Source organism: Urocampus carinirostris, chromosome 5 (assembly GCF_059441175.1).
Source record: "Urocampus carinirostris isolate Australia breed hairy pipefish chromosome 5, RoL_Ucar_1.0, whole genome shotgun sequence".
In the NCBI taxonomy this organism is placed as follows: domain Eukaryota; kingdom Metazoa; phylum Chordata; class Actinopteri; order Syngnathiformes; family Syngnathidae; genus Urocampus; species Urocampus carinirostris.
Window position 1 is genome coordinate 35,648,695 of NC_142353.1, and position 14,265 is coordinate 35,662,959.

The 14,265-nt window shown below is 39.4% G+C and overlaps 1 protein-coding gene across 1 annotated transcript in view; it reads right to left on the reverse strand.

Annotated features, from left to right (window-relative positions):
• Window positions 1–10,870, reverse strand: part of kank1a (KN motif and ankyrin repeat domains 1a) — a 46,681-nt gene extending 35,811 nt beyond the window's left edge. Inside the window, exon 1 of the mRNA XM_088336591.1 lies at window positions 10,616–10,870. The gene's annotated coding sequence lies outside the window, so the exon portion shown is untranslated. The remainder of the gene's footprint in view (window positions 1–10,615) is intronic.
• Window positions 10,871–14,265: the final 3,395 nt, after the last annotated feature.

A 14,265-nucleotide genomic window follows, 5' to 3' on the forward strand; every position in this document is an offset into this window, starting at 1 on the left:
GTGAGTTGTAATGAAATTAAAAACGTTTATCGTTGATTTTAAACTGTTGAGAATCGTTAAGTACTTTTGTTGGAATTTGCATCACAAAATGCAATTGATTATTTTAATTTACTGTTCCACTGCGAGCCTGTTCAAGAGCTTTTCATATGGAGTTTTGTCTCGACTAAGCAAACACTTTAATTGCATCAGTTTCTCTTTCATTTATTATTTGCATCATAATTTTTAAAAAGTCAACCTAAATTTAAGAATAAATAATAATCATCAGATTATTTGACTAATCATTCTAATAGTTGGTGACTAGTCCACAATTAATATAGTCGTTAGTTGCAGCGCAAAGCAGCAGTGGACACAAAGTGACATGACTATTCGTTGTCCTTCAAAGCCTTACCACTCTGCTGGGGACCCTGGCAACGTTTACACTTCCAGGAAACTTAATGGGGTAAGTAGAATGTTTCCTTTAGTGCTTTGGAGGTTTAAAATGTCAACAAAATATCTTGACATTTTCTTGCGATTCTTAGAGGTTTGTCATTTGAAATGTCCTTAAAAAGTTGCAAGTTTCATATTTTCTCTATTGAGTATGAGTTAACAATTCACAACTCAGTTCAAAGAGCCCCTATGCTTTATTTTCCACTGCGCCTATCTGCTATTATCTTACTTTTACCAGAGCCGTTAGGGGCAGAGCACATTAGGTAAGCGGAAAGGTGGGGGGGTGAGTGGTGCAGAATGACATCATGCTTGTACCACTTTTTTTTAAAAATCTCCATTTTCCATGTAGCATCAAAATGGGGGGAAGGAAGAAAAGGTGTCATTAAACCCCAAAAAAAGAATGAAAAAGGATGCGTTTATCGGAGTGCATCTAAATAATGTACGTCCTTGCACGCACAACATGAATGAGCAGTCTGAAGCTGCAATGATGACAAGCCAGGAAAGAGTAAGAGTGCCAAATTCTATACAGATCCCTTAAGGACAAACACTCATGTACGTTCAGCAAGGCTGCACACCACACTAGACAACAAAATAGACAATTTAATGGAATTATAATTTAGGAAATTAAAAGGTTTAGTTCATAACAACGCAACGAGTATTAAAAATTGAATACAACTCCAAGTACATTTCAACTCATTTCAATAAGACCAAACAGTGACTCATTTTTGTTGACATGTTTTCTTCCCTCCTCTTGTTTCATTCAGAGGGGAAACTTCCCTGGAAATAACAAGGAGATGTCAAACCGTGCCGTCTCACACGGACCCGAGCGAGGGCCAATTACGAGGCGGCAAATGGCGCATGCCAATTTGCACGAACGCACACATAAACGCGTGGTAACCTGACAATAGCGGCCTGTGCAGGCCACTGAAACGCGAGCAGCCCGGTGTAACTGGCCGGTCAGGGGGGGATGGGGGTCATTTGGGGGCTCTTTCAGCAGTAAAACTGTGGCATCCAAGGAAAGGAGGCAATTCAAATGCCAAGGTTGACTTGCCGTGTGGAGGAAAAGGTTTCAGATGGGGTCGAAAAGAATGAAAAACAGGTCAAAAGTAATTGTTCCTTTCTAAGAAATCCTTTTGTGTTTATTTTGGTCCATTGTAGTCCTTAAGGGAGCAGTAAAGAGCGTTGAATCAGACCGTTAACTTTTTAAAAATAGGTCCATGACTATTTTTTTTTAATGTCCATCATCCTTGCTAAATATCGCTGCAGATACCGGCCTTTTACGATATCAGTGACCGGTATTAGCACTAGCAGCCCTATGGTAGCACTTTAATAATTGTATAATTATATCAATTATGAAAAGCCTTAATGGTATTTTAAGGAAAAAGCTCATGCGAAAATTTAAAGATGTTTATCAGGGAGCTCAAAATCACAACCCGGGGGCCATTTGCCACCCTCGAGATGATAGGTTGTGTCCCCTGCCTTATTAAGAAAGTTAACCAGAGAGTGTGTATAATTTGACCACCACTATTCTGTCTTGCAACCAAAACGGTTGCTAAAAATCGCGAGTACGAATGAAGATTACGGAGATTCAAAGTGGCCATAAAGCACAATTTTTCGTCTATTTACTTGCCCAGCCTTTCATCAGGTTTGTTTTTAAGGTACTAGTAGCAGTAAGATGGTGAACAATTATGTCATCCCCTTCCAGGTTAGGCCATGTTATGTAAAATAAATGGAAATGTCTCCTCCTACTAGTATTTAAAAAATGCACATGTAAGATAGTTCTAGTAGTTAAATGAATATTCTTTTTTTGCTTTAAAATAAGAACATTTTTTAACACTAAGAGGCCGTGAACAATAGATTCAGTCCCTTTATAAGCAGCCCTAGCTGATCATGGATTCAGATATTATAGTTTGATTTTTCATATGAATTTTTAATACTTTTTAATTTAATTTTTTGGATCTCATCTTGTGTAAAAAAATCCCCCAAAATAGATTTGAAAACAGAGGAATGTTTTTAAACAACCTTTTTCTGTAAAACCTGATTTGGATACAACCTCAACCAGACCCAAGCTCAGGCAGGCCCCAGGTAGATCGCGTTGGAGACCCCTGCTGTTTATAAATATTTGAGCTTTTCCCAGAGACTAAATAGTTTAGCATGAATATTGGTATTGGTCTGAAACACTTTTGTATCACTATTCATATTTTTTTACCAGGATATTACCGTTTATCTATTTCATTTGCCTTACTTTTGGAGGTAATAAGGCCAACTTCCATGATTTTATTGTCCCAAAAAAAGGGAACAACATCACTGGTCTGGCTGACTTCAGGAAGACGCCTTAAGGAATGCCGCCACTCGACGGGGCACTGTCTGTGCACGCCCGCATAGCTTTGGGCTTTATCAAAATATCAACAGAAGCCTTTGCCTGTCTCCGAAAAACAAATAAATAAACCGGTAGTGAGATCTTTCTCAGATCCGTCAACGTGTAGCGCAGAATGATAGCAAAACTGGTCTGCAACGAGGACGTCGGCAGAAGAAAGAACGGATCCCCGCGATTGCCCTTTGATGATCCCCGACAAAGCACATGACAAGTGAGTGAAAAGAAAGGGATTAACATACCAGGAAACAAGACATCATTGTGAAACACACTTTAGGCTTTACTTGAGGGTTAATCCAACCACACGAGAGGATGAAAAACCTCAATCACAAGCATTTTTTCCCCTCTCTTCCTTTGTAATTAAATTTGCAATCACAAACAAGGTAGCAAGCAAAAAGAAACAGCTCTAAAAATTTGCCAATTTTTTAAAGATACCCTGGTAAACATTTGGACAAATTCGCTGAAGACCACCCAAAATGTCTGCTTTACCAATCTTAGCTATTTGATCAAGGTGAGACATGAATTGTTTATCAAACATCTTGTTCTTGATGTGTCAACCCATTTTTTCATTGAAAACCCAGACTGGTAAAAAGAAAATTGTAAATTTTAACCAGGATTTATAGTCTAGCAAAAAACAGACACCAACTTGAAGACTTCATGTCTGGAAAGTTAACTAAAAGAAATATTTTTTTAAAAAGTAGCTGGAAGCAACAGGAAATTGTCCACAAAATGACCGGCAGATAGACACAAAAACTGAAACATAAGTTAAGCTACATTCCCATTGTGCCAGCAGTAACATGATTTAGATCGAATGAAGCAAAATATTGGCTAGCTATCCCTGTGATTTACCCGAGCCTCCCAATCCACAAATCACACTTCAAAACGGATTTACCGCAACTCTGCCAGCTCTTTGATGAGCGCCAGTTGAACTTTCTAAGAAAAGTACGGACCAGCAGCCTCTGGTGTGAGAAAAATCACATGCACGGTATGACATTTCAACAAGTGTTCGCTGAGATTTTTCAAAATCACACCATTAGACTTTTTGTGTGATTCAAATAATCCAACATCATGTTCAAATTATGTAAGCAGTGGTTTTACACACTGCTTGTATTCATGACAGCACCCCCCCCCCCCCCCCCCAAAAAAAAAAACACATCTGTAATAATCCGGAGCCCTGATATTTTATCGGGGAAAAAAAAAAATTCTTGCTTTAATTAACTTTACCAGTACAGATACAACTGTTTCACTTCCGATATACAGAGACCCCTCGCTACTTGACGCTTCGGCTATCGCTTGTTTACTCCTTCGAGGATTTTTAATTGAATTGGCTTTATGTTTATTGACATTGTACCATGCATTGTGTTCTGATTGACAGCGGGGGACAGATTAGGGGAGGGTGCTCTGTGTTGGGTGGGTGTTGCTGTGTGTGCGCAACTGTGAGAGTGGTGTACGCCGTCAGTCAAACAACGGGTCGGTCGCGGCCTCCCAAAGCAAACTAGGAAGAATGGCGAGCGCTAGATTTTGGCGGCTCGTTAGAGGGCAAAGAAGTACTGATCACCTAGCTATCGGGTCCAGGAAGCGCCTGAAGTGACAAAAACAAGGCTGCAGGTCCGGCCCTATTGCTAGGGCTAAGCTATGTAACAACCCTTACCAACGCCAGATCCATAAGCCATGAAATGGGTGACCTGGAGCTACAACTTGTGGGAAACTGATACATTTGGGACAGTTGGATTTTAGTCATTGCAGAGATTTAGCGCCCTTTCTTACACTAAGAGGAGAAGCCCTCCAATTTTGCTATGATTTTGTAAATGGCAATAAAACCATTCATACAACTGCAATTACGTTTTGTGTGTTATTTGTCGTACATTCTCAGTCGGTAATAACTTCATCTTAATGGGAAGTTTGCCCCATTGGGGATTTTATGAAGGTGTGACACTACTTAACAGATTTTCACTTCTGATGGGTGGTTCTGGTACACATTAAACGCGAAAAAAGTAATTTCAGATATCAATATTTTTTGATCCTATATCAGTAGGAAATATACATGCTGTTTGTACAGTTTTTTTTAAAACATCCAAATTAGGTACAAAATAATTTCATCTGAATTTAAACTATGTAGCTGGATTCCTCCTAAACTGTACCAAATGTGAGCTCAACCGCAAACTTGAAACTGCGAAACAGTAGGTACTCAACCACGATTCCTGGCGTGTTGGTTGGCCAAGCTGTCGTGTTGAGAACGCGCCCCTCTTTGGAAGGCTAATTACAAGCCAGTCATGGAGGTCCTCACCCACCGCAGAAACCGGTGAGAACATTCGAGGGTTGCCATCAGATAAAAACACATTCCAGTGAGGGAGACATGTATAAATCCTTCACTCGGAGTTAACGCGTAGCTCGCGTGGCATTTATTTTTAGTGTCCCAAGTATGCGCAGATGTGCGTCCGGCAGTGAAATTACAAGTGATCCACACCGCGGAGTAAATACAGCTGCATTCAGGGAAGAAAGAGTTGACATTCGGGGTTCCTCAATCGTCCTACGAGAGCAAATAGCGGAATGGTGGGACTACTGAGAACAATGGCGATTCAGAGATGGAGACACCGAGGATACCCTTCAATCGTGTGGACAGAGGGGTCGTGTCACAAAGGTGATAATTCAGGGACATGTGCCAAGAGTACACAGAGGCTGATACAGACCCCTTCGCTAAGCCGTATGTACCAAGCTACACCAGGCGGACCCGGCTCGTGCGATGTATGCACAGCTTTGCCGCTAAGCTCTCTTTGAGACATGCTTGCGAAGTAAACAGAAACGCTTCCTAAAACTTCCATCATTTGGTTAACTGATTGATGACCTCAAATATAGACTAATGGACACGTTGATTTTACTGTTCAACTGTAAACATGGTTTTCTTGAAATTAGCCAGGAGGTGGGCAATATGTTTATAGGACTTAAGATTGCAAGCTCAAAAAAATAAAGATACGATTAGCGGCACAGTTCTGAGGTCATGAGATCGAAGCTTCCTGTGTGGACTTTACATGTTCTCCCCGTGCTTGCGTGGGTTTCCTCCGACATTCCAAAAACATGCATGTCAGGTTAATTGGCCGGTTCAAATTGTCTAGAGGTGGGCAATGAGACAATGAAACTTAAGATTGTAAGCTCAAAGAATGTAAAGAGTGTTAGATTTTCTTCTGTTCCTTCACTCCCTGGCCTTAGTTTAGCACAGAAGCAAACATTAGCTGCATTGAAAACTAAAACACTTTGGTTGCCAATTAATGCTCAAATGTTTAATCATACAAATTGAAAAAGATGTATGCACAATAGGGCTGCAGCCACGAATCGATTACGTTTATTTAAAAAATTAGGGACTTATTACCTCATCGATTCATCGTGTTGCGCAATTTATCAGCCACTAAATACGTTAATCAGTGCAAATAAGTGCTTTGGATCTCGTTGAGAAGTTGTAGTACCACTTTGGTCCCGTAGAAGGCACCTTGAGATCATTTCATAAAAGTATCTTTCTTTTTTTAATGAAGATTGCATAATTCCAAAACAGAAATTGGCATTAAATCTTACTGCAATATGTAATATGCAATATGTATTCTGTGTAGCACTATTTAGTTACTTTATATAACACGCTACAGTGGGCATTTGCATGTCACACTGGGTATTTGTATATTGTATTCTTATGGCTTTATTATTGTACTGTTCTCAGCTCAGGGATGGTGCTGGAAATGTGAATTTCCCTTCAGGGACGAATAAAGTATCTATCTATCTATCTATCTAAACTGTCAAACACTACAAAGTTAACAAGGGAACAAAAAGTGCTGCAGAAACAGAAAATATGAACATAGATTCATAAAATTTACAACGTAAAAAGAAATATAACAAAGAAGTGTTTAACTCAACACAAAGGGCAGCCTTTTTAGCATGTTGTAAATAATTTGCACATTGGGAATGTTGATCATTTTCAAAGATTTACCCTGCCCCCCTCAAAAAAAAAAAACATTTTAAAGGTCAGTTTACATTTATTTTTTTTATGTTTGCTTCATATAAAAAATATTTATTGCACTTTTTTTGTTTTGTGTGATAAGTCTAAATGTAATATCTTTAGATAAGGTGGTTGGAAAAGAGTATCTAACACATTTGCAGGTGTATAGCATCCATTTGTATGTATATTTGTTTATTGGCAAGTTATTTTTCAAACACTTCGGTTTTTTATTGTATTATATTATAGAATATTCTGTTGTGTTGTGCAATATTTAAAAAAAAAAACAATCCATTGATTAATCGACAGAATAATTGACAGATTCGTTCATTATTAGAATAATCGTTAGCTGCACAATATAAATTCAACCCTCACCAAAATATTATTGGCAAAAATCATGATAAAAATGAAGATCGCAATTTTATCCCAAAAAATAATGGAAATGTGATATTTCAGTTTTGTCATCTGTAAATTGTGTTTGTAACCAGCAGTCATCGTGGTTGCAGAGGTCGAGTGCACATGGATTTATCAGTTGTTCCACTTGTGGAAGAACAAAACAGGAACAAAAGAATGGGATTAAGTTCAGGAGGCACTGCAGCTGTGCAAAGAGACCCATGCAAATAAATCATATTTTCAAAGGTTACCATACTTCATATTATCTAAATAACACCTCATCCGTAACTAACGTGCACTAGACCTCCATATTTAGGTTACAATAAGGCATTAAGTGAAAAAAATCCCTGATGCAAATATTGTAGCGGCAATGTATTTTCTCCAGCATGTTCTTTGTGCTTCCGATTAGCACTTACTGCTACTCAATAAATTGGAGTTTATCAGTTGTATAAAAGGGTAAATACCAAATTATCTCCACTCAGGAGATTAAAAGGATTCTCATGCAGCCTCCTAAATGTAGGAAAAACACCGGACGGCAAGGAATTTAATCAAACAACCATCACAATGCTCCCTTTTAGACAGTTCAATTTAGCGCTTACCTCCGGAAGAGCATGGAGGGTTTGGGGTCTACTTTAGAAAGAAAAAAGGAAAAGGAAAAAGGGCAGTGAAGTCCATCAGACCCCTCAAGGGAAAACTCAAGCTCTTCAAGGACACAATAAAGACTACCGGCCCCCCATTGTGATCCAAAACCCCTTACGTTTCTTTTAGTACATGTAAAGGACTTAAAGAAAAATATGTGCGGGATGTCAAAGCGATAAAAGCAAAACAGAAAAACAAAATATCATACTCTAAAAGTAGTAGTAAACCTAAAATAGACCAAGATAATCATAAGTTTGAGACCAATGGCAACTACAAAAATATGTCAAGGTTGTTACAGTCTTGGAAGCACATGGACGTCACCACACTCAAAAACTGATTTTATATGCAAGTGAGTCCCATAATCCACAGTTTGTGTCAAAATACTGCAACTTTGTGTATTTTTGTTGAGACATTGATACTGAAATCTGAACTGATTTAGAGTCAGCATTTTAATACCGAATTCGCATAACTAGCTATACAAAATCAAATTTAAGGCCTGTTATGTGATGCATCAAACTTGCGGCTCGTGGGCCATTTCTCACCCGAAAGACGACAGCTTGTGTCCTCCACCATATCCAAAATCTTAATGTTAGTGCAGCCTGCTTGGTTTTGATGCTAATTAGTTAGAAATGGCTGAAAATGGGTACCACTTTCACATGCTAATGTTTGAGAAAGATGATCCCAAGAGCCAAGAAATCCGCAAGTTTGAGAGCGTTCTCCATTCGGGCCCCAGTGCTTCCCCCTGAGATTCGATCTGCAACCTCAGTGGTGATGTTTAAATCCAAGCTCAAAACACACTTCTATTCCCTATCTTATGAACGACCTATGTTGACAATATCTGTGTGTTATTTGTTATTGCAATATCCGCTGCAGCCTAGTCATCCTGGAAGAGGGATTACATCATGTACCATCCCTTCAAGGTTTCTTCATTTTCCTTATAGAGGTTTTTGAGTTTTTCCTTGCCCTCATGTAGGTTTTAGATCAGAGGATTGATGTGGTTGGCAATAATCTGGTCTGTGCAACCCTTTGAGACTCTTTGTGATTAAGGGCTATACAAATAAACATGACTTGACATGGACATCTGCCTTGCAATATGAGTCGCTAGATACTTCCTGCTTCGACCCATGGCAGTGTGTACGTGTCACAAACAAGGAGTTTCAACAAATTAGTTGATTCGAGTCAACATTTTTTGCAATCTAATCACAAATTGTTTTAATTAAACTAAAACATGGAACAAGGGGTCAACGGGGTGGGCAGGAGATTGTCTCCGCTGAAGCTTAAAAGACACTGGATGCACCTTACATACAACTTTTGGCCAGAAGGAGAATGTCACCGCTGCTCAACTAAAGCTGAAAGGCCAGTGGATATTAAAATACAGTGGACGCAACTTGCATGTAACTTTCAGTGAGTTTTGGCCTTTGCGCAAAGTTTGCAAAAAAAATGTTTTATTATTTCATCTTTGTATTACAGCTCGGCTTATTTTCTTATTACAGTGGAACCTCGGTTTTCGAACGCCTCTCAGTTCAAACAAATCGGTTCTCGACCCAAAATTTCGAGAAATTCTTGCTTCGCTTTTCGTTCAAAAAAATCGGAGTTCGAACGCCGGTGCGCTAGGGGCGATGCTGCGCGGCGTACGGGTGTAGATTGCCCCCACCCCTCGTGAAGAACCGTTGTCACGTGAGCGCGCACTTCTTTTTGCTTTCGTTTTGAATATCGGTGAACGGAGTGTTTTAACCCCTAATTATGCCTCGGAAGAAGTTCGGTGAAAGAGGCAAAGTTGCTACAGGTGAAAAAAGAAGAGTAGTGCGTACAACTGTTGCATTTAAGAAAGAAATAGCAAAATATGAAGAAGGTGTGAGAGTTTCCGATCTTGCTATACATACAGCATGGCTTCTGCTGAGCACCACAAAGATAAGAAATCCTATTTATAATTCTTTTCTTTATCCTTTAACATCTCACCACTTGTTGTGGAGACCCGGGTGCTAAATGACGTGTAAGCGACCTAATATTTTTATTCTTACACGTTCATGTTAGCGTAATCTTTCGTACGGAAGATTACGCTAACGCAAACATACGATTAGCCTGGGTTGGCTTCATGTTTACATTCTTGCTAAATATTCAGGGTGTTGGAACAGATTAAAATGATTTTACATTACTTTTAATGGGAAAAACTATTTTCCGTGGTTGACCAAATCGGTTTTTGAACAGGGTTCTGGAACGGATTATGGTCGAGAACCGAAGTTCCACTGTAGTTCTTTTTTTTTAGAACAGTGGAGTGGTATTAACTGAGCTTTGCTTTTGAAAACCCTAATGTAAATGGAGCTTGTGACCCCCTGATGTAAAGGACTTGGACACAAATGTGAAAATAAACAAATGAAACGTGCACATGTGTGATAAAACATCAAAATGGGTGCAACGACCAATCAATTAAAAACTGCAAGTCCACACTTAATGGCACACCTAGCAATTTTCCAAATAAACGCCCTGCATCGAGGAACATTCCACCAAGTTATGATTCATTTTACTACTTACTTGGAAAGCAGTACTTCACACGGAGTTCAAAGTCTAATCTGCAAACGCCGAGCACGTAAATGCACCACAGACACGTTTAATGTAACCCGTTTATACGGCAGCGCTTCATTGGATTGACTCGTTTGCTCTCCACGGGGGGGATACTTGACCAATTTTAAGATGTACACTTAAACTAAACCACCCCCCGCTTTTTTTGCTAACTACGTGGTTTTAAAAACTAAAAACTGAAAACTGGAATGACTGTTTTGAGTGAGTGCGTAAGAACGACTTACCCGATGCAAGGTGTCCTCGCACGGCTGCTTGATTGGGACTTCAACGCAACACCGGCGGTTCCCACACAAACTTTTGTAAGCGTTAAAGAAGTTCTCCACCGATACAGAAATGTTTTCAAACCCCCTGAAAGAACACTTTTGAGGCTCTTTCGAAGCACTAACAGGTCCCACGCGCGACGTTCAGCCTCTTTGTGGTACTTGTCCGCTTGACTTATGTGTGTGTGCGTGAGAGAGCGGCAACTTGTGGAGGGACACTGCGCATGCGCACTTCACGTCCCTATTTAGCTCAGCCCTCGGCTAAATGCTAAGAAGGTCAACCAGCAGCACAGGTGTAATTATAACCTACAAATGTCTGGACGTGAAAAAGTTATTTTTTAGTTTCAAATATCAACTATATAAAATAAAGACACACCATTAAACGTTCGTTGACATTATGAAAAGCACACATGTATTAAGAAACTTTATCAACTTTTAATTGCCTTCATCAAGTGAACATTTTTTCCTCTAAAACATTAAAACAAAACGCAAATAATTAAAAAGATACAACAATAAGTAAACATGATCACTATTTAATTTCTGTTATTTCTGCTCAACCACGTTTTATTCACCGTCCTCCGCCAAACAATGTAGTTCGCCCTCTTTCTTGCAAGGCGTATTGATATATCTATTTTTTACTTAATGGTTTTAAAATAACACCTCATTTTTTTGGATCATAAAACTTGACAAAATGTTCTTTCGTGCGTGTAAGTTATATTAAGCTTCAAAAAAATAAAAATAAATTAATGTCTTAGGGATCGTTTCACATACTGAGATCAAACTATCCGCGAGGGCCATCTTGTGGCAAGGTCACATATAACAGGAGAAAACATGTCAGTCTTTTTCGTTTTTAGGCCTTCAGAAAATTGCATTTTTTGGCTCTAACCAGAGTCCCTAGTAGTTGTTTGATTTATTTTTATTTTATTTTTATTTTATTTAACAAATGCACATGTGATGGCATTGTTTTGGCAAACACAACTTAAAACACACAGTATTAGTAAAACTTAAATTACAATGGCTGATTCTGACGGGCATCTCAGAATTGAAAGCAATGGTTTAAAAATAAGCATAGTCATTGAAAATAAGTGAACTTGCAAAATTGTTTTTTTCCACATTTAATCTAGGGTCTGAGTATGTGCTAACCACGAGTCTGCCTTGCTCCACAGATACAACAATGGCTCGTTTGACATGTAGAAACCTTACAGCCTCACAATTCAACCATGCAAGGGACACAGTGTGTCAACTATATTTAGAAACCATGTCAAAGAGGTTTTTTTTAAGAAAACGTGGTTACTTTTTTCTTTCTAAAAAAAAAAGACAATGTGGTTACTTCCCGTGACCCTAGTGAGGATAAGTGGTGCATGAAATGGATGGACATGGTTACTTTTCTTGTTACTCCATGTCAACAAAAATACATTGCAAAGCACTCATGCAGAATAAGAGCTTGCTCTGTCCACTCCACGCATCGGCCCGGTATTGCAGTACCTCCGGGAACGGTGCATTCGCAATGATCGCAACAAGGCTATAGGGCTAGGACCTTAGCTTAGCCTTTTGGCTGAGAGTAAGTGTCCCGGCTCCTAGGCTTTGTAGCGTATAATGAACTGACCGATAACGGATAATGGATAATGAATAACGAAGATAGATCAATAACCCTTAAAAACCCCAAACCCCCTCATGCACTAAAAATAGAATAGAATATAAGAAAATAGTAGATAGTATAGTAGACAATAGTATAGTATAGTATAGTATAGTAGAGTATAGTACAGTATAGTATAGTAAGAGGGATAGAGATAGTTACTGTATTCATCCCTGTGGGAATATTCACATTTCCAGCAGTATCCCCATGTAAAAAATAAAACAAGAGATATACTGGTAGAATACAAAAATACCCATGATAACATGTAGAATAAAAAGTATTTAAATAATGTTCAAAATATAGACACTGTAAAAAAGATAAAGCAAAATATGCAAATGTGAGGTTGGGTTTTAATGCGGGCTTTTACTCTCCCGGGTGGAGTTAAAGAGCCTCATAGCATGAGGTAGAAATGATCTCCTCAGTCTGTCCGTGGAGCTGGACAGCGACAGCAGTCAGTCACTGAAGCTGCTCCTCTGCCAGAAGATGATGCCGTGTAGTCGATGTAGTGATTTGTCCATGATTGACAGCAGCTTGTTCAGTGCCCGTCTCTCAGCCACAGTTGTCAGGCTGTCAAGCTCTGTGACCACAACCAAGCCCGCCTTACTCACCAGTTTATTCAGACGTGAGGCATCCTTCTTCTTAGTGCCGCCTCCCCGACACACTGCTGCATAGAAGAGGGCGCTCGCCACAACAGTTTGATAGAACATCTGCAGGAGATTTTTTGTCAGATGTTGAAGGACGCCAGCCTTCTGAGGAAGTACAGTCAGCTTAGTCCTTTCCTGCACAGTGCTTCTGTGTTGGCAGGCCAGTCCTGTTTATTGTCCATGAATTAGAACCTCTGCATCTGATTGGGACAGCATCAAACGAATCTTCGCAATATTACGGAGGTGGAAGAAAGCTATTCTAGTAATATTTTTCACGTGTAACTGAAACGACAGATTAGGCTCAAGTATAACACCTAGACTTTTCGAGTCACTATGGGTGATATTACATTTGTCTAGGTTCAGGGAAGTGTTTGAAAACAACTCACGACAATGCGCTGGACCAATAATCAACATTCCAGTTTTTTCTGGGTTAAGGTGCAAAAAATTAAGTGACATCCATCTTTGAATCTCAGTGAGGCAAGCTTCCAGATTTCGACAACTTAACTGTCCAGTTGTCTCCAGTGGCAGATAAAGATGAGTGTCGTCTGCATAGCAATGGAAACTAATATTATACTTGCGGATAATATCACCAAGCGGAAGCATATAAATACTAAAAAGAAGAGGGCCAAGTACAGAGCCCTGTGGAACATCACAGGGGACATTAGAGTGTTTGAAGGATTGATATATCAAAATTATTTGGTTCTTGTATGTTATAGAAGTTGCAAGCTTTATAAATGCTGGTCTGAAATATCGTTTATTTTTCTTTAAATAATATTTTGTGGGGGATGGTTATGTTCTTGTTTTGCAGTTTAATTCGTCTTTCCTACAAGAAAAATGAAAGAGGGGTAGGCAATTAAAAGCTTTTGTTTCAGTCCTTTGGGTACATGTTCATATCCCTGTATTGTACAGTTTTTTTTGTGGAAAAATGTGTTTCCTTATGTTGTTCATTAAGGGTAAACGAACAAATAAAAATAATGGAATAGAATAGTCTTTATTGTCATTAACATCAACATGGTAATTAGACATGGCACTCAAAGAGGTGCCGGCCGGGTTGAGAAGAGGCCCTTATTAAGTTGACATCTTTGCTGTGGTATCACAAGCCGGCAATGTTCTCCAGACTGGGCAGGGTAAGCCAAATATCTTCTGAGCGGTGTTGATTAGTCTCTGTTTGCCCTTTCTGTCGGCCGCTGTGCTCCCAGCATACCACACAGTGACGCCATGTACCAGAAAGCTCTCCACTGTGGCTTTGTAGAAAAGAGGTCTCCAAAATGGTGCCCACGGGCATCAGGGTGCCCTCTGAGGACAGCGGAGATTCCTGCGGACCTGTTTTGAAA